This window comes from Passer domesticus, chromosome 13, assembly GCF_036417665.1.
Source record: "Passer domesticus isolate bPasDom1 chromosome 13, bPasDom1.hap1, whole genome shotgun sequence".
NCBI lineage: Eukaryota > Metazoa > Chordata > Aves > Passeriformes > Passeridae > Passer > Passer domesticus.
In genome coordinates this window covers 11,947,613-11,974,120 of record NC_087486.1, presented here as the reverse complement: position 1 = coordinate 11,974,120, position 26,508 = coordinate 11,947,613, and the positions used below count along the sequence as shown (strand labels likewise).

At 38.4% G+C, this 26,508-nt stretch overlaps 1 protein-coding gene across 1 annotated transcript in view; it reads left to right on the top strand.

Annotated features, from left to right (window-relative positions):
• Nucleotides 1–26,508, top strand: part of LOC135279841 (uncharacterized) — a 418,268-nt gene that overhangs the window by 11,846 nt on the left and 379,914 nt on the right. Inside the window, exons 2-4 of the mRNA XM_064387383.1 lie at nucleotides 19,425–19,529; nucleotides 20,641–20,718; nucleotides 20,815–21,719. The gene's annotated coding sequence lies outside the window, so the exon portion shown is untranslated. The remainder of the gene's footprint in view (nucleotides 1–19,424; nucleotides 19,530–20,640; nucleotides 20,719–20,814; nucleotides 21,720–26,508) is intronic.

The window sequence follows — 26,508 nt, the reverse complement described above, 5'->3', positions numbered from 1 at the left end:
CCTTTTCATTAAAAAAATTCTCTCATTTCTTCCCTCTTATAATTTTTTCAGTCCCTCTGGGCATAATATTACCTTTCTCTAAAAAAAAGTAGTGTTTTTTTGAGAGCTCAAACAAAGTATCATGACTTTTTTATTTTTGGGTCTCTGTGCTGTCACTTGTTTTGTCCATCTGCTGTTGTGTCTGTGGGATGGGTTTTCTGCCCATCTGTGACTTGATTCCATTATTTGTGTGCCTGGCTCTGATCAGGCTTGTCTCCTATTAATGTGTTCTGAATCTGTTTGCTATTCCTAGTAGCAATCACTTGATGCTTCTCTTTTCACCTTATTTCTGCTTGTGCCTTTGATTAGTGTTTGTCCTTTCTGCTTCAGACTCTGGATGGCGGCTGGGGAAGAACAGGAATAAGTCTTCACTCATACAGAATAAACAACAATGGTTTATATGCTAGCACAGAGCTTGCTTCAGGTGACTTCTTGCCAGTCTGGTTTCACATTGATGATTTCTCTTGACACTGACACTGCTCAGCTAATGTTTTTTTCTTTAAGAAAGGCAGCTATTCTGCTGGTGAGAATCCTTTCCCCCCTGCTTTTTAAGAGAAATCTTCCCTGCTTTTATTTCTAGATAAAACTAAATACCTGAAAAGGGCTCAGAGTCACCACTTATTTCAGCTGAAGCTTTGAGTGTTCAGGAAGGCCTTTCTTATTCCTGTCCATGGTAGTGTTTATTTATCTGTTTGAAAATGAGCAAGCTATAGAATAAGTGAATGTAGAATGGGAGTCATGGAGTCACTGAGCTTTTCACCACTTTGTCACAAGCCACTAACAGGCAGGCCAGCATATCCAGAAAAAAAAAGCCCCAGTTATAAGTTCGCTAAATGAAACCAGGGCCACTTTGCCCCCCTCCAAATCTAGAATTGCATCTCTATCTGTCCTTGAAGTGGTTTAATCTAAGCTAGCTAAAGTGTTATGCTGAAGTACACTTGATTTGCTTTGTTTTCTTAAAATCATGTTATCATCCTATTGGCCATGTTACTCATATATCACTGCTTTCTGGTACTTGATTTATTGTTGACCAAATCAGCAGGATGATTTCAGTGTTCCATGTAAACTACCGAAATCCCTAATGGTTGGTTAGAAGTTGAAAAAGCAGTGAAAAAGAAATAGAAAATATACTCAATTAAATGTCTATGTCCTGTATTTCTTGATTTCAGAATATTTCCTTTCTGTGGATAGTTCATAGTTCCTTATGAAGATGCTTTCATTTACTTGCCAAGCCTCTGGAATTTTCATGAGGTAGCCAGGAGTAAGTTTTGTGGCTTGATTGACTTCTCTTCATAAATCATAGAAATACAGAAAATACAGTTCTCCAGAAAGTCACAGTACTGTTGTAAATCCAGAAGCACCAGCTGTTGGTATGGTTTTGCTTCAGGCTGAGTTTGAAATTGCTTGCTGCATTAGCAGTGTGCCTTACAGGGTTGGATCATGTTAAATGTAGTTAGTTTACTTTTGAAAGTCTCATATTTGTGGTGCTTGGCTTGTAGAGGGCATTGGTATCCCTGTAGCATTTGTTTTTCTTGAGCTTCAGTATATGCTCCGAGCCATGACTTAATGTAGCTCTTGTCTTAAGGATTAGATTTGCTGCTGTGAAGGGCTTTTCCTCCAGCTTGCTTGGTCCCTGAAGCAGAAAAGTGTTCAGCATTTAACTATTCCTTGTGTGTGAGGTGTGTAGAATTGACCATTTTGACTCCTACGTGCCTCCTGCCAAGCCACATATTGGTTGTCACTTTGCCAATTTTTTCTGCAGTGTCTTACACAGGAAAGTGTAATGATAAAAGGATTTTTCCAAACTTATGTCCATTCAAAGTAAACAGAGCATATATGAATGTCTTTTCCCCCTTCCTGCTTAGGTGGAATTGGTATTCCCTGTGTGTGCACTGATATATAGGCTTTTGTCTGCAGAAGCAGGCATGCTGATAGTTTTTGTAAAAATCATTTCAGTGTTAGTCCAAGATAAAACCAGTAATAAAAAACCTCTTTTCCTTCTGAAAGTCAGTGTGGACCGAGTCAATTTTATTATTATCTTGTCTGCCATGTATGAGAGTCCTGGTGGATATGTTCTCAGCTTCTGCTTTATTACCAAAATATGAACAGGGAAAGTAAAACTATTAAAAAATATTAAAAGGTAAGAGCATATCGCAATCTCCGGGAGCTATAAGAAAATGATAAGGACTGGGGTATGAATATGTAGAAGAATTTTATCATGTCTACTTAATCTCTCCGTGCCGCAGCACAGAGCCCTTAACTTTTCCTCCACTTGAGAACAGTAGATTAATGTTCTGAGTCGGAGTACTGAGAAGGAAAAGAGGAGAAAATGGAGTGAATTTTCATGGAAAATACAACCTGTTTGGTGGTTATTTTCCTCAGCTCCGAGCTGCTGGGTGGCCCGAGCCCTGCAGGTGGCAATCGTGCGCTGCGTGCGGGAAGCGATTCCAGCCGCTCGCGTCTGCAGCTGGGAGCCTGGGGGTTAAGGGCGAGCGAGAGGGGATGGCAGCGGATGAAGAGAGAATTTATTTTTTTCGCTTCTTTTCTTCAGCTTTTTAAGTCTTGCATCCCTCCATATTTCCTCATAACTCCTTAATCCCCAGGACTCGGTGCAGCAATTAGCCGGGGCAGCAGCCGGGGCTGCTGCGGAGGCAAAGCTGCAGCAGGGATGCTCTCCCTGCCTCAGCACCCAAACCCTCCCTCCTGCAGCTTTTCAGGGCTCGAGTGGCATCACTAAAGGAGTCTTAGCTTTGTTTTCCCTTGTGCAGCATAACCCCGATGTTCACTAAGTTCACAACTTCCTTTAACTTCTGTCGAATGGCAATTGTTCTGTGGAAGGATGGCTGAGGAGGATGTGGCCCATTCCAGTTCTAGGGTTTGGTGATTATTCATCCTTAAACTTTATCAGCAGGACCTAGAAGACTGAAGGTCTGATATTTAAAATACAGTTTGGAAAATGTGATCATTTTCTGGATGAAGATGAGAAATGGAAAAAACTCAGTGACCAGTTTTAAGAGAAACAGGACCAACTGGCATTTTAACACTGTATTTGCAAGTACTTGTAGTTGCCTATGTTCTTTTACAGCAATATTGACTTTGCTGGGTTTTATGTACTACTGAAATTATATAAGTGATTATCTTTATATATATACCTTAGGGTTACACTAGGATTAAAATCTTAGCAGCTATGACTGGATCTAAGAGTTCCCTGACTCTAAAACTTCATATCCATGGATAGTCTTTTTTTTTTCCCCCCAATCTCTTTTGGGGGATGAGGAGGCTGGACAGACCCCCAAAATCTCTTAGATGCAGCTCTGCCAAATAAATATTTAGTTGGTGTTGAATATTTCAGCAGAACAGTCAATACACCAGGGAAATTTGAGAGAGAACCTGTGACTGGGAACTGCAGAGCAGTAACTCTGTTCAGTTCAGTAGAGGGAATCAATTTATGTGGCTGCAGCAAAGTGAGTGAATTCAGAGCTCAGAATAAGGGATAGCAGTCCTGTCTGGATGTAAATCATGCAGCAAAAGATCATCATCCTTGCTCTCATATCAGTATATCACTTAAAGAATTTCAAAACCTGAAGGATGTAAGCATGGTCCTGACTTAATTTTGAGATAAAATGGGGATGCAATTTTGGAACGAAATGAGGATCCAATCATCTGGCCACTTGCACCCTTAATCTGTAGTTAGTCTAAGCATGCAAAGGGAATCTGACAGTATGAACCTGCAGTGATTTAAGCCAGTTGGAATTTTGTGTGGTTACAGGTCCTTTGCCTGCTGAGCAGCTGGCCCTAAGCTGAGCTGGCTTAGCTGGTCTGGGCCACCTTTGTTTTTTCTCACTAGTGATTAGCTTTCAGCAGGATCCTCTCTCCAAATCACACAAATGTCACCTCCCCTGACAAAGGAGAGTGGTTTTGTGGGATATGCTGTTATGACAACACACCTTAGGCTTTGCTCTCGTGCATCTGAGCAACACAAGAGATAACCTATGGTCACTTGCTTTTAAATCTACAGATAACCCCTTGAATGAGAGTGTGGAAAGAACTGATGCAATAACAAAGATCTGCAGTGTAGTGAACTCCAGAGAGGCTGGTGCACTGGGAAGAAGGAAAGAAAGCTGCATGATGCAGTGTTTTTATTGTTTAGCATTTCCCTCAGCCTGACATTATTCATTCCTGTGTTGTTTTTTTCCTTGACTAGCCACAGATTCAGATCTAACCCTAGTCTGGCCTTTAGTGGAAGTTAAATGGCAGCTTTCCACAAGAAGAGAAATCAGACCTGCTTTTAAAGCTCTATGGGAGATGCTTTTCTTACCCTAAGGTGGACAGAAGTGCTGCTGGCTAAAAGCTTTTTTGGAAGTTATGCAAGGAATTATCCCAATGCACAGCTCAATTGAAGGGAAAAAGATCTAACAAGCCCGAGTAGGTAATTTTTCATTAAAGTGTTAGTGAAGCTTGACATTCTTAATCTTGTTCTTCTTCCACATCAGAAATCTGCTTCCAGAATAAACTAGGTTCTGGAGGAGGGCTCAACAGGCAAGTCCAAATAATCATGTTCAAGAAACTTGTTTTTCTAGAAGACCTCTTCAATCACTCTATATGGATTTGGTTTTCCCTTCATATGAAATGAACAAAATAAATAGTCAGGCTTTACTTTGTGTGCTACAGCAGGCACTTTCTTCTATGCTGAGCAACTTAAAGCTGAAACAGTTCTTAACGGAGTTCTTCTTAATAGCTGTTCTTTACTAAGTAGGTTTTCTTTTTATTTTTCATTCTTATGAAATGTTTCTCTTTTAAAAAGATACTCCCCATAGGAATGTTTCCACCAGAAAATACGGAAGACTTCACTTGATTCTGTCAGGTCATATCTTCTAATGATGAAAACAGATTTCTGCCTTGTTACTGAATAAACACAGAAAAATGTACTTTTTAGTGTGTGGATTAGTGCTGCCTCTATCATTCTGGTGATGGAATGTCTTGCAAAACACAAATGGAAGAATCTTCACACAGATGTCTGAGAAGGAAATATGCTTATACCTTTTAGACTGGGAAACTACAGTGCCCCTCCATGTTTGTAGTCCAAGTGCATCCATGCCCAGCATTTAAATGGAATTTTAAACTTCTCCCATAGTCATGCAAAGAATTACACTAAATCTGAGCTGAAACAAAATTATAGTCTGGTTCTAACAAAGGATAATGAACTAAGCAAACTGTCTGTGAACTGGAAATTAAAATTTCAGGTCTGAGACCTGTATGAAACTAGTTAACCCTGTAATTCATGGTGCTTTGCCTTGTGGGAGGGATGCTATGGCACTTTCCTTTTTGGCAAAAGAGAGGTTGCTGTGCTTGTGGGCAGAAGGGTGGTGTCCTCTGTCTGAATGCAGGTGTGGCACTGGACAGCTGCAGGCAGAGCTGGTATTGCTCCAGTGCAGGCTGCTGCTTTCAGCTGCAGGCTTTGATTTCTCACTGCCAGTCACCTGTAAATGCAACTGCCAACACTGCAGGGAAGGAAGGAGTCAAGGTCCAGATGGAAACAATGCAGTCCTTACTGGCCTGGGGAGAGCAGGATCTGCACTCAGCCCTTCAGCTTTTAAATAAATCCAGAGCTGTGACACAAGCCAATAACCTTTTTGCTCTACTCGTCCTTTCACAGAATTGATGATAACTCCTCTCACCATTGGAAACATGAGTTTTTTCTGTGGCCACAAAAGTGGCTCAGGATTAAAAAGGCAGCTGGGCTTTGGGCTGGTCTGTGAGAGGTCAGAGAGCAGAGCTGGCAGCTGCTGGGGTGGTCAGTGTGCCTGCTGAGAGAGCTGGAAGAGGGTGTACCCAAAACTCTCTTCTGTTTGAAGCACCTTTGAACCTTAAGCTGCTATGAAAAAAATATGATGGAGGCATATTTTTTTTCCCCACTTAATGCTGCTTGGTAAATTTGTGTGCTTATATAATAACTTAATGCAATTATATATCAGCATTTTCTTTGTAAATGGATGTGTAGGTTTTAAAAATGTTTTCTGTTTCATTGTGATAACACTGGAGCATGGCAGTTCTCAGGAAGGTGCATCTGTCTTTTAGTAGGGAGAAAAAAAAGCCATGTAATCTGGTAAGTGATGAAATGTGGTTGTAATGACCAGTTAATGAGAACCATTATGGCTCGTTTATGCAATCTATTAGTTCTTATAAAATACTTCCTAAGGGTCTGGGCACTTTAGGTCACAAATATAAAATGAGAGTACAGGGTTTTAAAAAATAATTATTGTGAAAATGGTGATTTTAATAAAAACTGCTGTCTGATTTTTCAGAAATGCTGTAAAGAAAAGGTCTTGTAATGCATCTTTTTAAGTAGATATGTTTAACTTTCTTTGACCTGTTCTGATTTTCATCTTCAGAGACTGCTCTGTCTTTTATGTAGAAAATTGTTCTAGCGGCAGCTGGTAGAAAATAAACAATTTACAAAGGTGGTTTACTTCATGATTTTATGATTTTGATGATATTCCTACAGCTGAACTTTTGGAAGAATTTGGTTTTCCTTTTTTTGATAGTTTCTAAATGCTTCAACTGTGCCTACTTAGACTATCAAGTTGTATCTCCTATTTTCCCTGAGTTCTATCAGTCTGCGTTTTCTGGGATGTGTGGTTGCTGTTGGGCTTGGTCTGAGGCAGTGATTACCACGTGCTAACGTAACCATCTTGTGGGATTACTTGGTTTTGTCTTGTGAACCCCTTGACTTAATCTTCATCGTGTTATCATTTCTGTCTTGTGAAATTGCTGACTGCTTTCTGGCAGTTAATACCCATTTATTTGCTTTCTAACAGCCTTTACAATGCAAAATTCTTTTGTGTTGTTCTTTACAAGCAGCTCCTGCAGAATCCTGTAAATGATGTTATCCTCTTGCAGTTCTGTTGCTGTGGGTTCAGGTTGCACAGCTGTTGACATGTTAAAAGCAGCTAACAAACTTTGTGTGAGTCTTTGTTGCAGATGTCGATTCTAACTTTGCACAGCAAAGAAAGCCTCAGGTGGGATGTTTTTCATTCTGTTTAGCTCCTATATCATAATTTTTTTTTGATGGCTCTAGGATACTGTATATGATAATTGTACCTTCTTATTCTGCTTCCTGTCCCTAAGTTTTGGCCAGTTGGACAAATAAGGCTTTAAGTCAAGTATAACCATCTGAATGCAGCCTTAACTTGCAAGCTCTATCATTTTCTTGCCTGAAGTATTTTTAAGTTTGAATTGAAGTTCAGCTCATGTCTCAGTGACTAAGGGAAGGGGGGGGAAAAAGGAGACTGAAGGAAACGAGGTTAGGCTTGCGGCAGAGCTTTTTTTAGGACTTAAAGAACTTTTACCTCGTGTGTCCTGTGTGACTCTGGGCAACTTCCTGGGCTCAAGCTCTAAGTTCACTTAAAAGTACATGCTGAGGTTAACAAAATGCATTTCTTTTTCATTTTTATGTAATTGTGGATGATATTTTTACTTTCTCTGTGGCATTTAGAGGTTGGCCCGTTGGGGCCATTTGGAAAACTTGCTTGAAGAAGTTTTGGCATCTGAAGTTCCTTGACCCTGGCAGTGCCCTCCCTCTGTGCTCTGCTGTGGGGTGTTATAGTCCCACCTTTGGCCAGTTGTCTGTGTTTGTTGTGAGGTGCTGAAGGCAGGCTGATGCTTTTTCATCATTTTGGACAAAGATTGGACTTGATCTTGGAGGTGTTTTCAACTTCTAATTATTCTCTGTTATAAAGACTCCTTGTGGATTAAATCTTATTCCTTTTTTAGTTTAGAATTTGTAAAAAATAACTTTTTTAGCAGATTGGTAGAAGGTTTAATTTGTGGCTATTTTCCAGGTGAGAGAAAAACCATGTATCTTACTTACAAAGGACTTGGAGGGCTGTCTGTCTTGCATGGTGTGTCTTACTGCAGATAATCAACAAAAAGAAGCCATGGAACATCTCACCTGAAGTGGAGTGGTACAGCGGAAATAAGATGTGAAATCTGGTGTCTTTTGGGAAGCACTGGCAAAAGATGTGGAGGGTGGAAAACACTGCTAATTGCTGAAAATTATCAACACTTTCATATCCAAAACAATGTAGGTAAAGATGATTAGAATTAACTTTAGGTCTATTAATTTTCTAATAAATTTGATGAAAGCCCAAGATTTTTCTTCTTTTTTCCTTCCTAATGAAGGCTCTTGTTAAAGGTTAGGAAATATTGTTTGGTGTTAATACTGTTTCTTTAAAATGTATCAGGTCTTCAAAAATGTCAAGATGGTTTGACATGATTGAGCAAAGAGCTGGACTCTTCCCTCGAGGTCCTTGGTAGAAGAAAGCAGAGATGCTGCAGGTCCTGGTTGAATGTTCTGGCACACATGTGCAGACACAGCAACTCAGGGAACTCATTATAAAGCAATCCCAAACCCAAGCCTGTGCTTGGTTGTGTGCTTGCAGAAGGGAGAATTTATTTTAAATCACTAGGGCAGCGTCTGGTATAGGTCTGAATAACAGAAGACTTCAATATGTGATTTTTCATTTGTCTGAAAGCAGGCAAGGAAAAGTTTGTCAGTAATCAGCAACTTAGAGAATATTAGCTTTGAGTTGGATTGTACTAATTTCTGTGGCAGTTCAGGGAGGAAGTTGTGTGTGGAGTGGCTAAATGGAGTTACACTGGTGCCCAGCTTCTTTAAAAAAACTTATTTTTAATTGCCTGCTTTATGAATTCAGGCTCTTCTTTTCAAAGATTATAGCCTGGTATTTGATCAAGAATCTGTTCTCTGGAGAAAGAATTAAAGGGTGATTGACTATAATGTACCTTATGATTGGCTTTGAGAATGTGTTGATGATGGGAAGATTATTGAAGGCCAACAAGTGACTTCTGTTTATATGTTTGCAGGTGGTAGGGGAATAGTAGTTGAGATTTAATGAGTTTTTAATCTTTTCAGTCTACTGTTTCCATATAAGTTCAAATTAAGAGGTGCATAAAATTAAAATAGAGTTTGCAGTAGTCCAACTTGTGTTAATGTTAATTCCAGTGTTTTTTTCCTGGAACAGACCAGTGATCTATGTTGTATTACCAAATCTTGGGGAATGGGAGAGTGGTACAGTGAGAGCAAAGTCAAAATGTTTTTGTTTCAACATTTGCAGATCAATGTCTAATATCTAAGCCTATATTGTTCCTGCTGTTTCAGAAGTGTCAGACGTGGGTTGGTAAAAGCTCCCTGGGTTAGAACTCTTCAAGAGCTCCCACTGACAGACACTGTCAAAACACCAGCTACATGGAACTGGTCTGTGTAGGTAAATCCAAGGGGTCTGCCATGCCCAGCCAGTGCCCAGGCAATTTCTTTTAGTGGTTGCACTTTTGTGGGTTCCCAAATGCCAGTGGTAATGCTCTGCCAGGCTAGGGGGGAGTGGGGGAACTGCTGGAGCAGTGCCCCCTCTCTAATCACACCCTTCTGTCTCCACACCATAGTCTGTGCTGCTCAAGCTGTTCGTGAGCACAGTCCCACACCAGCACACAGCTGGTGCATGTGCTGCTTCCCAGGGGGAAGGTGTTACTGGATGATAATATTTTCTGATTAACTGTGCAAACTGAACACTAGTGATGAGTGAAGTTGCTCTTACCTTGAAAATGTTGGACCAAAGTGTTGGACATGTTTTTCTTTTTCCTGAAGAAAGATACAGATAACTGAAGGAATCTGACATGCCCAAGTAAATGTTTTATTTTTAACCTAAATTAAGAGAGCAAAGTATAGTGATTTAAGGCTCCAGTAATTAATTGCTTATGGATATATGGATACAGGAGGAAAAGGAGGAAAAGTGTCAATTCTTCTCTTGGATCAACATAGGATCAGTCTGGTCAATCTCCTGTGGTCTCTGGAGGAGACAGCAGATGTATTATCTGATACTTCACTCAGTCTTCAACATCTAGTAACAGCTTTTCCCAATTCCTCTATTCTTAGAATGTGATGGCAGATAAAGCAATAACTTATTTTTTAAAATTCTTAAAATATTTCTCTCTGACAATGTTGTTGGTAAGGCATCAGGGACAAGTTGTACTATAAATGATCTGTGTAAGGAACTGGTATATAGTTTTTTGTTGTCAGTTTGGAGGAATTTTATGCTTCTGACACCTGACCTCTGGATACATTCCAGGGTAACCTGCAAAAAAACTGTATTTCCTCCATAAATAGGGAAGGTGGACATTTGAAGACATGTGTCCCTGCATACTCTTAGTAGGAAGAATGTTGTGGCAACTGATAAATCAAATTATCAGTTTGAGGGCTACCAGGCTAATAAAGAAACCTGAATAATTCAGATGTTTAGAATATGTGAAACTGTTTTGAGACTGTTCTAAGGGGAAGATGATACTTCTCCACTTCTAATTGCCTGAGCGTGCCATAATGGTCTTTTTCAGAAGTACTACTCCAAGTATTAGTGCTTTTCCACCACATAAATACAAGTAGGGCTTTGTTGTGATTAAAAAATTATTATTACAGCACAGAAAGCAGTTTTATTTAGTGGCAATAGAAATTTAATCTCATTGTCTCCAACAAGAGGTAGGTGGGGAAGGCAGGGAGTAGAAATTGGCACAGACAAGGTAGCCAGTTTTGAAGAAACTAAATAATAATGAAATTAAGACTAGAGGAAAAACTAAAAGCATTTTGAGAAATATCAATCTGAATTTTTGGATTAATTGATTCAGCATTTGGAAGCCCCAGGATTTTGGGATGGGGAATTTATTATTTCTACTTTCTTCTATAATTGAAATAGAATTTCCATCTTTTCAAGATAAAATCTCTCCCTGCAATTCTCACTGAGGATCACATAAAAGAAGTTCATTGAAAACATGAGGAGTGAAAGACACTGTGTTTTTTTGTCTTCCTTCTCCAATCAAAGGTATTTGAGTTCCCAAGTTACAAGGTATTTAGGTTTCATCTAATTTTCTGCCATAAAATTCCTAACTAGCTTTGTTCAAAACTGGGAATAGGATTCACAAATGGATTGTACTTGGCCTTGTGGTTGTTCTTTGTGACAGGAATCCTTTGCCTCACGTATTGAGGCACATAAATATTGATTTTAAATGAAGTTAAAACCAACACAAGGGGAATAGTCTTAGTCTTTGCTATCCAAATTCTGGTCATAACTACTAGATCTCTAAGAATCTCTATTAATAATGATACATATATTGAATTTTCTATGTTTTTGTTGGGTTTTTTTCTTCAGTGTAAGTGGTATCCTTCTGTTATGTGTGTGCATAGTTGTGTAGTAGCCTGTCTGAGGAGCTTTGGGACATACCGCAGGATTTTATTCTATAAATGCATTTGAAGTTGCAGTCTTTGAAGAAGCTCTAAAAGAAAAAAACCCAAGAGTTATGTGAGCTGTGTTTGGGATCAGGGAAAGAGGGAGAAGTATGTTCAAAATCATCTGGTTTGTAATGGTCTAGCAGAATTGTCATCTTGAACTGAGTTATTTTAAGTAATGTGGGAATTATTGCTTTAACACATAGGGTATTTGTGAAAAGCTGATAAGAGAACATTGCAACTCTCATACTGTATTGGGATCAAGTTCTAAATTAGTAATTTGAGTGACTTGCATGAAAATTAAATGTGACAGCCAGTTCAGTTAAAATTAGGTAGAAATTTAGAGGTGTAACTTCTTGCTTTCTGCTGATACACCTGATCTTGTTTGAAAATCTAGCCATACTGAAGTGATGAACAGTGCTGTAAGTTCTAGGAGGCATCAAAGATGTGGGATTTGGTGAAGTTCATTAGATGTTTTTTGCAGGAAAAAAGTAGTTTCTCTTTTGTCTCAAATTAAACTGGGACAAGAAGCCTTTGCTCTACAAGGGAGCAGTGGTACACCTTGATCAATGAGGGTCTCCTTGTTTATAGCAAGAAAAACCCAACCGTTTTGCACCCTGTATCTTGTCACTGTTTAAGCAACTAAGTATGTTGAAGCTAGTTTTGTTTTGTTCTTCTGGCCTAAGTTATTTCTGAACTCATCTGATTGACCTAGATTATTGTTCAGTTAGGTTTTTTTTTTCACTTTTCTGTTTTATGAAGGCATGATTTTCTTCAAGACCAAGTCTTGTAGCTGATGCAGAGCTGGGTGGAACAGCCAATTTTGGATGTTATATTTATTTTCTGTAATGTGAGCTGTAATTGGAATGATTGAGCTTGATAGATCAGTTCATGGCCAAAGAAATACATTTTTCCTTTAAAATGCAGGGAGCAAGAACAGCCCTTTATCCTTCTGAGAGATTAAAAGCTTCCTTAATTGCATGGTTACTTTGATTTATTTATATATTTATTTAAAATGTGGCTTTTCTCACTTTACTGGAGAGGAAAAAAACCCAGAACTGAAGATGCAATCAATTCAAAAACATTGTTTTTTACCCTTCTATATGAAATTATTTTAGGTTAGCTGGTGGTTTGTATTTTGAAGCATGTAAATTTCAGTGATGTGAAAATGACATTTGCAATTTAGCTGCTTGTTGATTGACTGTTGCTGGAACAAGCTTTCCTTTTCTAGTCAGACGAGGGTCTAGTAAAAAGGTAAAAAATGAAATGAATTATGAAGAAAGTAATTTTCAAACATTATTGAATGGAGGTAAATTCTGCTTTCAGGAGTCAAGGAAACCAAAAGTGAAAGAAACCTCTTTCCTTATGCCATGAATCATGATAGAAAATGCCACTGCAAATGATCAGGGCTTATAGGTTGTGATACTCTGGCAAAACCAAACTCAGGTAGACCTGTGGAAAACTAGCTTGAACTACTTACTAGGTATCATATTCAAAAATATTATTCTATACCTGCTTTCCCTATTCCTCAGACATACAGGAAGTCTGGGATTCTAGGAACTCTCTCAGTTGGGTGAAATACCTGAAAACTTATGATTTCAGCTTTCAGTTAAGGAGAGAATGCTGGTTACTGTTTCATTCTGGGATTTTGGACAGTAATCTGATGGCCTGACTGGATGGTTTTGGGTGGCATGTTCAGCGTGACTTTGTTCTGACTGGGTTTGCAGCAAATGTCTGAATGTTTTTCACTCTGGTTTCATAAAGCTTTGTATATTTGTAACCTGGCTGTGGAAATCCTTCCATGCTAGCACAGAGAGGTTGGTATGCTAGTGTGCTTGGTATGCTACTGTGTTTTCAGTAGCATACCAAGGATCTGTCAATGTTCACAGGAATGGTATGGAGAAATAAGCAGAAAATAAACGGGCTCTTGTAACCACACCTCCATCTCATCTACAGGAATCACTCCAGAAATGATTCAGCAAGAGTTTAATTTTGTATGTGTTCAAAGTAGGAAACCTGTGACACCCAAGCCAACTCTTATGACTATGATGCTTTTGTGACATTACTAAAGGTCTTAATTTCTAATTCCTTTGGGCAGGCATCTTTGCAGAGCTGTCAGAGTGGGAGTGCCCTGCTCTGTGATACCACATCAGGAGTAATGTCACAGATCCTCCACAGGCTCAGAGTCAGAGCAGAGATTTCTTTGACCAATGCCTCTAAGTTGGTGATAGTCAGGGATTGTTATGGTACTGAAGAGAAAAGGGGAACTAAAGTGCTAATTTCCTCCTGCAGATAATCCATGTTAGAGGGGGACTTAATCAAAGCATCATTACTGTAATGAAATTCTCATATAAAATGCAGGACACTTGATATAATTTATCTAAATTAATTACTCTCTGCTGCTAAAAGCAAGTTGAATGAAAAATTATTTGTTCTGCCTATTCATCCCTTCTTTATCAGACCTTTTCCTACTCTGATGCAACATAAGGAGCAGAAGCAGCCTTTTTCATGGTGCTGAGTGGATTAACTTTCCTTGATCCCAGGCTAATAAATGAGTTATTTCACCCAAGACAGCTCTCAGTGGTTTTAATAACATAATAATTTTCTGTGCCTAAATTGACAATCATTTTACAAGTAAGCAAAATACAAAATTAATTATTTTTAAATCATTATTTTCAGTTGTTTTTTTTGTTGGTTTGAGGTTTTTTTAAAATTTATTTTACAACTTCAATTTCATGTCTGCATACTAACACAAATCTCAGGTAGGATTTTTTGCTCGTTTTACGAATAAGAGAGCTCCAAACATATTTCAGATTATAAGTTGTGTTTACACTTCAAATTTATCTGCAAAAATAAGATGCATCAGATGAAGAGCTTCTCCATCCTGTTAGAGTAAATGAAGACAAATGCCTCAGAAGCAAGGTGAATCAGCTTTAAAAATATTGAAGTAGTGCCCTGTGAGACACAAAGTGTGAATCCTGAGTAGAAGTTATGTCTTAAACTTTATTACCAATAAACCTCTTGTTTTAAAAAGTTAGGAATGATCAACAAGAATAAGCAAAAGCTGAATAGCTTGTTTCTGATCTGGCTTAAATGTTGAGCTTTCTTCATGGCAGCAGTAGAAGACTGCAGCATGGTGTTTTTACGGATTGGGGTAGAACCCTATCCAAATTATTTGATGTGGATTAGGGTTTGATATCCAATTAATAAAGAAAAATATGTGAGAAAGCAAAACAAATGTGTCTTTGGTACTGAATTTGCAGTCCTACTCCAGGGTAACAGAGGCAGTGCTTGGAATCTGAGACCCTGAATCCTCAGGTGGTTGGGAGGGAGCTGCTGGGTGGGGCAGAGCAGTGCCTTTGATCTTGGCTCTCACTGCTTTCACTGCCCCTTGAGTGCCTGGCCAGGTCCTGGGGGACTGCAGGGCTGTGCATCCAGAGCTGGGATCAGCTCCCTCCATGCTCCCCTTGTGGCTCTCCCATGAAGATACAGATGATGACATGTGGTTGCTGAGCTGTAATGGTGTGTAATATTAAAATCAGGTTGTCCTTACAGAAACAGACGTGGGTTTTCAGAGCTGTTGCCTGTTGAAAGCTTGCTCGCAAACTGGAGCTGGCAGACTGGATTGTGTGAATGCTCTTCGTCTTGTCTGAGTACACAAGCCTTCATTTTCTTAGTGGGAAGTTCCTGAAGAGTTTTTTTAAAAGGATGACTCACTTTGATATGTACTAGGAGCAGCTGTTGTGCTGGTTCTTAGCTCTCAGCTGGTACCTAAAGCTGGCACAGTGTCTGCAGCACAAGGCTGATCACAAACCTGTGTTCAGGGCTCTGTCACACAGAGCAGGGCTGCACAGAGGGAAGGCAGCATCTCAGCAGCTCATCTCATCCGAGGGGGGCTGTCTGGCAGAGCTGGTGTAGCATAGACAGAATCATCTACAGCCACTGGGTAAGCACCTCGAGCTGTGTACTGTCAGACAGCTCCACAAGGCAAGAAATGGGCAGGCTTCAGCATGGTTTTTAAAAAGCTGAGGCTTAGCTGTTGAAACAATCTTCATTTTTACAGTAATGTGGCATGTTAAAAACTAATGGAAGTGTTTCTAGTGTTACTTTCTGAGCCATTCTAATACTTCTTTGTAGTTATAAACTTAGTTGTCATCCTGGATATTTTTTCCAGCATTTTCACTTCATCTGGGAAACTTTAAGCCAACTTTTTTTTCTTTTAACTTTTGAGCTTTGAGTATTGGAGCTCTTCTTATCAGAATATTCTGTTGTTCCTCAGACTATGTTTGTGAACCTGCCAAACTTTCCTTTGCTCAGGATTCATGAACTCTTGATTGAGAAAAGAAAAAATGACTGTTTCTGTGTGTGTGCCCAGAATGCACAAAGGCATTTTCCCAGGAACAGGTCCTGTCTGCTGAGGAAGGTTTTGTGGATTATGCACATTCAGCCTGTTGGCTACTGTATTCAGTGGTCAGTGGGCAAAGCAATGGAAAAAGAGTAGCCTTTGGAGGTTTTTTGAATGAATGCACAAGTGCTGTAAAGGAAACTTCTGTTTCTTGTGTATTCTGGATAGTGTCTGGATAGTCCATGGCTAAACCCAGTGGGGTTTCTCTCATATTTAGGGGACAAAGAAGCAGAGAATGACAGGTTTGAATAGATTACTTTCAGGAAAAGTCAGCTTAATTACTCTTCTAGGTTTAAATTTGAGGGATATCTGGATAAGCACCTGAACTTTGCAGTACACATTTGAACTGTTTGAAGGTAGCTTTCTGGTAGTGGGATGTACCTAGCTTATTTTTTCCTTTACCTGTGAGACTTAGATTTTCCCCACACAATTGGCTTTGCTTGCTATTGACTCTTGGCAGTAGCAGCTTGCTCCCTGGCTAACCCAAATGTGCTCAACTTCAGGTGGGAAAGGCCATTTTAGGCAAACATGAAAACAAAGGTTGAACTGACATGATGGCATATTCTGGAAAAATATGATGAGCACAAATTACACCAGCTTGGTCTAATTAAAGCCTCTAGGCAGACATTGTTAGCAGCTTCCAACCTTCCCCGTTTATACTGGTTATATTTTCACTTTGTTTTTTGCAAACAAATTGAAATGGACATTGCAGCATCCTGAAATCACCCTTTGGCTTACTTCTGAGACTTGACTGAAGCCAAAGATATGCAGGTGGTTCTGACAGCTGCACTCAGCAATAGATTCTAGTCTTGTGCCCACAGAAAGTAGGTTAATCTGCTGCTTCTGGCATTGTGGGTTAGAAGAAACTTTGAAAATACAATTGTGCACTGAACTGCTCTGTTTCCCTCCCCACTGTTAGAATACATTTAGTGAGATTTTCTTCTCCTTTGTTAGCAGTTATTAATGCTAATACTTTTAATTTTGCAATGCACTGTATTTCAGAACCTGGGTGTGCTGAAATAAACATTTGAGTGATGTTTATTTTTTTTTTGGCAGGTGGAATCAAAATGCACTTGCAAATATTTGTAATTGTTACATCTATGTGGGAACTTGTGTAATTTACTTCTATTAAGGAAAATACAATCACTTCAGTAAAATCAGTCTTTTGGGCAAGTTAGGCTTTTACTTTGAGCTCTGATGAGCTGGGTAAGTTTGTTTCCACTCAATGTAAATGTGGTTTCAGATTAGAACGCATGAATAACAAAAAAGCAAAATAACAAGCACGTTAATGGGCACTGATTAAACTCAGTGAGAGACACATGCATTATTCCTACATTATTAACTTTCTGACACAGTTTAAATTGCCATAAATTAAATTTGCATGAATGGTTTAGACCCCCTGTAGAATAAAATACTTGGCTGTGATAATAGAGTAGAAGGAAATTTAAGTCAAAGGTGAAATCTTAACTGATTGAGAGCTGATGAAATTTCTTATTTGTGTTGACAGTGAAAATTCCTTGTGTGCTCTGGGTCACCCTAATGGGACCAAGCATCTTCACAGTAATTAAATCACTCTGCAACACCTCTCTTTCTGAAATTGAGGCTATAGGCTGTTTGGGATATACTTTTCTTCCTGTGTGTATGGGCCCCAGGGAGGTGGGAGAACCGAAACACTGAAAGGAGAACAAGGGGAGTGGAGACAGAATTTTATATAGATTTTTTTTTTGTTTGTTTGTTTTTTGTTTGTTTTTTTTTTTTTCCTTTAGTACATACATGCATGTATTTCTGGTTTCTATGAGCTAGACTTTATCTGAAAATCAGATCTGAGTATTAGAGTCAAGTTTTAGCTGATAAAATGTGCAAGTCCTTTTTGCAAGTGGATGAAAAATCTAATATTTGTATACAGTCTTAGGAGATGGAGGACTTGGGCAACTTATTTAATGCAAAAAAAACGCTGAAGATGTTTGTTAGGAGTTTTTTTGGGATGGATTAGTTCAATGAAGAGTTCATAGTGGGTTTATTGGAATTTGTTAACTCTGTTAGAGTATAGGCATAGATATCAAATAGTTGCCATACATATATTCTTGTTTAAAAATATGTGCTCTGAATAATAAGGGGCTGGGGGAGCTCCATTCTTTTTGTATATTTGAGGGGTTTTTACCACCAATTGGAATCTCCAAGAACTGGAAGTGGAGGAACGTAGCTGAGATCATGCTGTTTTTGCAGTTTTAGTCTGTAGACATGTGAAGTATCAGACTGAGATGCAGGAGGTGTGGGAGGAACAGAAACTCTTCAGGCTTTTCCATGGCAGAAGCAGATGGGTGGATGAGGTAATTTACCTACCTGGACTCAGTCACAGCCACCTCCCTGGTCTGGGCTTCAAAAATCAACTGCTGCCATGACAACAGATGCTGATTTGGTCATTTCAAGGAAAGGATGTGTATAGAGTATTTATAGAATCTGTAAAGTAGCTAGAAATACTTAAAATATACATTGTCACATAAATTATAAGAATGGTAATGGAGACATTGTAATCAATATAAACTGTTATTACATAACCAGTGCTGCTTTCTAATATGTGGAGAGTATTCTAAATAATGTAAGAAATTAGCAATTCATGAAAAGCAGCCACTCTGAGCTTCAAAGAAGTCATTAAACACAGCCTTTCAGATTTTTAGCATTGTTAAGTTTCACTATTCAAATCAAATAACTTCAGATGTATGTACACATGAGTCATGTAGTACTTCTACTTTTTGCAGCTCAATCAACAAATGAAACGTAAGTGAAAGAGTTTATTTTTTTTTGCTATTTAAAAGCCTCACATTTTATTCAGATCAGTCTTGCCAACTTTTGATATGGTGGCAAGACCTCGTTATATATTAAGTATTTGAAAGACATATCTAATGGGATTAATAGCTTTATTTTTGTCTTGACATATGTCTCCAGCTTTTTTTTTTTAATCTAGACTACAGTGTCTTTCTTTGTAGGAAGTGTATCCAGTGTCTATGTCCTACTAGCTGAATTTTGGAATAATGAAAGATTGCTGAATGTATGTGGTGTAAATTTGTATGTTTCTGTCAATTCAGACACACTTAATCTCCATGTCTGGTCTTGTGAGGAATATTCTCATGTTCTTTTTTCCGTGTGAGATTTTTTATATAACCAACCCCAGCTCTTATGTGGTGGTGAGAGATCCCAATCTCAGGAAAGGGAGCTCTTCACTGTAAAATGCAATGTTATATGAGCCAGAGTTTTTGTGATCCAAGTGTATTTTAGCATTTAGTTTATGGCAGGTGTCAAAGTCTGGTATGAAATGACTTAGTGCTATGGAACTGTTTGAGTAGAAACTTGAGAAAAAAATGCTTGTGGGGGTTTTTGTTTGTTTTAAAACTGATTCTCTCTTGTGTTTGCTTGCAAAGTGAAATATTCTGTGACAGGGATGGAGTAGAAGAGATGTAAGCTGGTATGGCTGAGTAACAGCTCTGCTGACACTCCTGTTCTGAGAGGAAATTGTACTTTTTTCTAATTTGTCATTCCACATTGCTTAAATCTGTCTTTGCCATAAAAGGCTTTTGAAGGACAATACAGAAAATTCAGAAGCTTCTGCTTCCTTAACTGTTTTAATGTAAATTCAAAAAGCAATTTAATACATCAGTCTGATGCTTTTCATTTGATTGCTTTCACTTTTAGTAATGTCCTGCAGAAAATACTGATTTAGAGGAAGAGAATACCTGTGTAAGGACAGCTTCTCTTTGGGCCTGATCCAGATTCTGTTGTTTTGCCTTAAAAGAGCAGGTGAGTGATGAAGGCTGTTTTCACACACCATTCTATGTTTTTATCTTTTTGGTGTGTATCTTTCTTTTCCTCTTTGCTTTCCTTCAGACCCATCTTTGTGTGTGCATTGCATCTACATGATGCACAGTGTGTTCTTTCTCAGAGACCAGAAGATGTTCCAAGGATAAGGAAGAAGCTGCCCTGGCTGGCTTCTCACTCAGGCTGTGTTCACAGCACACTGATGGGTTTTGCAGTTAGGAAAAAGATTTGCAAACTGAACTAGAAAAATACCTTTGATCAACTATAGAGACTCTTGTGGTCTTTATTTCCTATAATCCTGTTGTTCTAGACAGCTTGCTCAAGACAGGTGTGACTTTTTATATGAGAATCTTTTCCTTGCTGGTGTTGCTGAAAGATCACTTGCAATGTAGAATTGAGGTTGGTTTGCCTTACTGACAGAGGCAGGTCTCTGCATTGGTTCAGAATTTCCAGTCTGACTCCATGGGTTATAACTAATGGCACACCAACTATATTTCCACTGCAGAAAATGTGCAATAATTATATTGAAATGTTTATATTTTTAGAATGTGATAGGGTGCCTTAGGGCCTTGTGTTTAGACCAGCTGTTGCATTTTTTCTGTGAGTGATTTGCTTTTTGTCCCTGGAATTGTAGCAATTTACCAAATGAAGAAAAACATTTGAGTAAGGGCAGTATATCTTACAAGGCAATATAGCTTAAAAGAGAAATCTGCTTCTGTAGCAGAGGGCTTGAAAAGGACAAATGTAAGGGATTAATCTGAGACGAACAAGTCACAAGAGTATGTGAAATGCTGTGGTTTATCTTTAAAAAACCTACTTGGTATAAGAAGGCTTGCCAAAATGGTGTGTATTTACCCACTGGTTAGAGTTGAAAAGTTGTTTGCTTGCATCGAGAATGTGTTAGTTTGTGTAAATTTTGAGGAAGAGAGAATCCTCCTCAGTTTTGAGAGAAAAGTCAGCTTTTTAAAGGAAGACCTGAATGTCTCTAGGAAGTGTACCTGGTTTTGGTAGCATGCATAACATACAGGGTTCTTCCCATAATAAACCATTGTAGAATGAGGGTATTTTTGTTTTAATTGTTCTTTCTGTGCAGGTGTTGGCAGTGACAGATGCACTAAAGTACTATATGCAAGAGCCAGAAGAAATGACACAGCAGAAGTTGATGTTAGAGGTAGGATTTAAGTGAAATATAAGTGGCTTTTATGCCTCTGAGTGGAGAATGTACTTTGTCACTGCTTAAAGGGATTTTCTCTTTTGATCATTTCAGCAAAGATGTACAGTCGGTGTAAAGCCATTAATCAGAGTTAACTTGAGGGAATCTAGGATGAACCTGCTTCGTTTTAATTAGAATTATTTAATAAGCAATTACCACTGCTGTCTGCATGAAGAACCAAAAGAGGGAGTGGTGTTTCAGAATTTCTCCTGAGGAAGGAACTAGTTCTCATCGTGGTAATGTGACTCAGCTTCCTGCTACATTGTCATGAGAAGGAATAAGAAAATTTTGCTGTATTTGTTGAGAGACAGTGAAAATGTAACAAATGTGAACAGTAAGAGGGTGTTACTTTCTAAATAGATGTTATGAGCTCAGAATTAATTTTTTTGTAGGTTTTGAAAGCTTTTGACAAAACAGCATTTATAAGATTAAGAGAGAACTAGAGGTTTCATGTGCAAAAACTTTACATTTCTTCTATTTGGAAAGCCATGTTGTTGGCAAACTGCAGAGTTAAAATATGCAAATGTCCTGTCAGCTTGATCACCTTTTAGGCAATCCCTGCTACATTTTTTCAAAGGCTTGCAGCACAGCTTTGAGAGCTCTTCGTTTGTCTGGATGACTGCTTAAGTGGTTTTGGAGCTGAATTCTCTGGTCTCTGTGTCTAGGACTGGCTGTCTGCTCTCTTCAACTCCAAAGAATAAAGCTGGCCTTGTGTGAATCAGGTTTATCATCAGACTTGTCCTTAAGTAAAAAAAAAAAAACTCCACCACCTTCCTTTCTTCATACCTGTGAAACTGCTATAGATGTGCAAGAGCTGAGTGCTTGGACAGAAAAATCAGAGATGGTGTCTGTTATCAAATTATTTGCCTTTGTGGAAACTGAAGACTTTGTTTTAGGAATACAAGTGGTTGTCACTTGGCAGATGAAGAAAAGCATTTTTGTTATGGACTGGTTTGATGGTGAATTGGGCAAGAGTGAGCTGCCATATTTTAGAAAAGATGGAGCAGTGGGGATGCTGTGCTGGGTCTGCAGGGTGAGCTGGGCTTGCTGCATGCACTGCACTCTCCAGATGGGCTTTAGGTACCAGGCATGGCTGTTTTTGGGAATCAGTGTGCTCTGGTCAGGTCTGCACAGAGTCAGTTGTTCAGCTGCAGCACAGCCCTCTTGGAGCCTTACATAAGTGGCTCAGACCAGTAATTCACCTTGGCTTTGCAGTGTGAACATGTTTCAGTATCAAATCATATTTCAGATCAGTATCTCACCTTGAATTTGCAATATGAATTTGTTTCATTATCAATTTTGTCTTGTCACATGCAAAAGTCTCTGGGAATTTCACTGTGGTTTCAGTTGTTTATGTTAATAGCTCAAGACTTCAAAATGAAAAACTTATAGAAAAGCTGAAACACTAGACAGTATTGCCTACGTTGAAGAAAAGATTAAATTCAGCCTTGATATTGGAGTGTAACTTGAAATTGAAGTTCCTTTATATAGGGGAAGAATTCTCTTTTGGTCTCTCAGATACCACACTGAGGAAAAGACAAGACAAAATACTAAGTAAAAAAAAAAAAAAGGTTGTGTGGGAGAAAGAGGATTATATCATCTCATCTTCTCAGGCTAGAACTTGCAATGAGGTGGAAAAGGCAGTCTTGTCTTTTATGGGCTTTTGTAGATATACACAGAAATGCAGTTACTGCCATTAATATGCAGAATACTGAAGTTATGTTTGGTGCAAGAATGTGCCTGCAGGCCTGCATTAAGGGTTTAGGAGGCTTTATTGTTTGACACAAAATTGTGATGCTGAAGTTTCAGAAAAGTGGAAAAAAATGTCAGGAAATAAAAAATGTTTTTCCCCTGCTGGGATATTTAAGATTAATTATTAAATAACTCTTTAAAAATTTCACACTTGCTTCAAGGTACTCTAATTGGATTTACTTTAATGTACTGTCCTGTCTTACTAGAAGAAATAGTGAAGATTTTTTGACAGTTTGAGTTTAACTAAAATAAAAATGGAATGCTCAGTGGTATAAAGTTTTACAGCATACACATAACCAAAATGAACAACCAACTAATTTCAAGTTGTGAGAAATATAGCTGCAAAATGATAGTTTACTATTTACTTTTTTTACTCCAGGTTCTTTGGCCACTGTTGTTCATGGGAGATATTTCTATAATCTCATTCTGTTTGTTCTCAAACTTAGTTTAACTTCCAGACTGAATTTCCTTAGATCCTGTTCTTCTGGTAATCTTACCATATTTTGTGTGCTACCATGGTCGTAAACAGTTTTTATTACTGGGTTTGTTTGTTTGGGGATTTTTGTTCACAACTTTGAAGAATTATATTTTCCATCACTTCTTACAGTTTCAGAGAGGGCAATTAGAAATGAGTAGCAATATTTCAGACATCAGTTGGTACCTAGAAGACATAGAAGGGTCTTTGTGTTATTTAGTACCTGCTAAAAGATGAGCCATCTGGTAAATAGCAGCTTATAGCTTCATTGGGACAGGCGATGCTTTTTAAAGATACTTCATTAAAACTAATGGTATTTTTACTCACTGCTTTATAGAAAGGTGAGTAAATAATTTACATTTTATTAACATGGAGAGAACTGGTGGGTGTTAAGTACAGGCTGTTGTTCCTCTGTTCAGAAAAGGCTCAGTTACAACTTGGAAAGGTTTTTTGTTTTTTTTCTCGTCTTGTGTTTATGAAGAACATTTGAGAAAGAAAATACAAAATTTCAGTGCACTGCGAGTTGCTAAGAGCTGAGATCTTGTTCAACAGACACTTTTTACTGACTTGAAAGTACTATAAAATAGTGATAGGCTATTCTGTGCCATTATTTGTGTTGCCATCAGCTGTATTTCTTGAGGATTCAGTGAAAAGGCATTTAAAACCTTGTAGTGCTGTTGTACATGTCCTATATAAAGTGCAAAGTGATGGAGATAATTCTTAAAACTTTGTACTTTAATGCTGATCACAGAAAAGAAAGCTGGATTTTGTCATGTCTTTCTTCAGGTTACTGATTTTTAGTAAAAGCCTTACCTTAAAGGATTTTCACCTTTAAAGCCCTACATGTTAGTCTTCATGCTTCTCTTATTGGCCATAATTAATTTTTAGACTAAAATCAAACCCTTTTTTTATTTTGCAAGTCAGCCCTTTTATTATTGCTTAGGCTGAGTCCCTGTTGCACAAGTGAAGTTATCTTACCTCAGGCAATCCCTGCTGTGCAGTCTGCAAGAAAACATTGTTGCTTTGAAGTCCTGAAAACTGTATATCCAGCTTTTTTGTCCTTATCCCTCTTTTCAAGTATTTTCCATAGTTCTTTCTCCTAGTTGAAGCTAATTAATTATGCAAGTTAAACACTACAAAGTGAGAAGGAGAACATGCTGGAAATGAGGAAGGGCTGAAGCTTGTATTCTGCAAGTGAAATAAAAATTAATCAGCATAATGGATTGTTAATATTTTCAGTTTTGTGTCCATCCCTGTGGCCTCCCCCTACCCCTGATGAGTCAAACTCGAGGTGCTTTCTCAGATAATGGGCTGATGGAGACCTTGGCCGTGTTCTCTGGAGAGATGTCATTTGTCCCAGGAGCTTGGTGAAATAACCTGCTCTTGGCAGTGGTTTCAGAGAGTAATCAGTGATGAACGTCTTCAGGAAGAGAACTTGTGTTTTCAGAAGAGGCTGATAATGAACAGTAACTTTAGGCCATTCATGGCATGAAGGGAAAACATGTTCAGTTTAGAGGGGGTTCTTTGTATTGGTAAAATTATTATTCCAAACACTTTTCTCTTATTCTATTAGCTCTCCCAATAGTTAAATATGTTAAGAATCTGAGTAGGATTTGGCGCATGGAGTCTTAAAAGATAAAAGGGAAGGAAAAATACAGTATTTGATTTTTTCAGAAGTAAGGGACTTTACTTCTGGCTTTCCCTTTTCTAGGACACTCTCACTCAATAGCTGCTTGGGCTCTTATCTGCTCCAATGCATTTTCTTTTTATTCATTGCCCAGCTGAATTGAGGCATAAGCACAGAAGCTGATTTCCGAAAGGCTGCAAGTTCAAAGGCTTGCAATGCCAGGGGTGGGGGCTTGTGACTTTTCTGCCTTTGTAGACACCTGGCATAAGCTTTGAATTCTGTTTTTATTGAACTTCTTGCTTTTTTATTTTTCAGAAATTACATGATTAGCCTCACTAAATGTATCCAAGATACCTTAGTTGCAAAAGGAGAGACAACTGAAAATTTGTCTAACTGGTTATCAAAATCTGAGCCTGTGTGAAAAGTACAACTAGAGTAGAGAATATAAAGAAGACAATTTAAGACTATTTCATTCCAAGGGGAGACCTAGGAACTCAATAAAATATGATCTTTCATGAAATTATTATATTAAATGAGAAAGTAGCTTGGAAGCATTGAAACACAAATTACAATGTTCCTTCTGATGATTTCATGTCAGTCTGTCCTTTAAAAAAAACTAAAAAGTCATTTTGCTCCATCCTGAAATCTACGTGTTATATCAGATGAGAATTGGGAAAAAACAACGGGATGGAGTTGACCTGCTGGTAGCCTGGGTTTTATTACCTACAGGGAACATGGAACATAGAATTACTGACATGTTTTTGTCACAATAATTACTAATTCAAGTATTTCATCTCTATCCCTTCAAATTATTTCCTACCACTTTGGTAATTTAGACTTTCTATCAGGAGAATTCACTGAAGTCCTGTTTAAGATGTGTAACAAGTCTGGGTTTTGTTGAAAATTTCCTTTAAAACAAATAAAACAAAGGGGATCTGTAAAGTTCAGATATCTCCTTTTAAAAAAAAAAAAGTTCTTAATTGTTTTATTTCAGAAAACTCAGTTTTACTTTGTGGTGAACAAAACAGCAAGTTCAAACAATGTTTAGAATTGAAACAAAATGCCTTTATCTTAGTTTGTCCATATGCACAGGACTACTTATTCACAATGTCAGCATGGTTCAAATAAGCCCCTCAAATAGCAAAATTGTTCTCCCACAGCTATTTCCTAGGAATATTTGCATCCAAAAGTCGCTCTAGAAACAATTACTTGTTTCTGCAGCTTATAATCAGGTAACATGAAAAAAAGGCCTCCATTTTCTACTGCAAAGATAATACCTGAATTAGTGCCTGCAAATTGGTAGGAAGGTAATGCATCAATTTTAACATTGAGGGTGTCATTTGACCTGATGCTTCTCTAGTTTTGCCTTTCTACTTCTGCTGTGTCCCATTCTGTACTTTCACCTGATACATATTAAAAACTTGCTACTGTCATAAAATTAACACAAAGGTCCATCTCTCTCATCTGCCCTGATAATGTTTTCCCAGGCTTTGATAGTGTCTTCTTCAAAACTCTGAATGCCTCCACATTTTTTTAAATTTCATCCCCACTCACTCACAGCTAAATGCTGAAGTCCCTCTGGGTTCATGACATTTTTGCATCCTTTTGATTTAGCTGACACAGAACATGGTAAATAGGACAGGAGATAATAGGATTTTGGAAATTAGGAGTTGCAGCACAGAAAGGACCTTCCTCAGTGCAGGGGGAGCACTTGGTTCACTGCTTTTTTGGTTTTTAGCTGTTCCTCTCATTCCTGGCACTGCCCTTGGAACACTCTCAGGCCACTGCTCGTGTCCAGCTCTTTCCTGCTGTGCTCCTTGGCAGCTGGACCTGCTCCTGTTCCAGGTCTCCTCTGCAATACAAATGCTCCTCCTGTGTCTGCAGTGCAGGATTG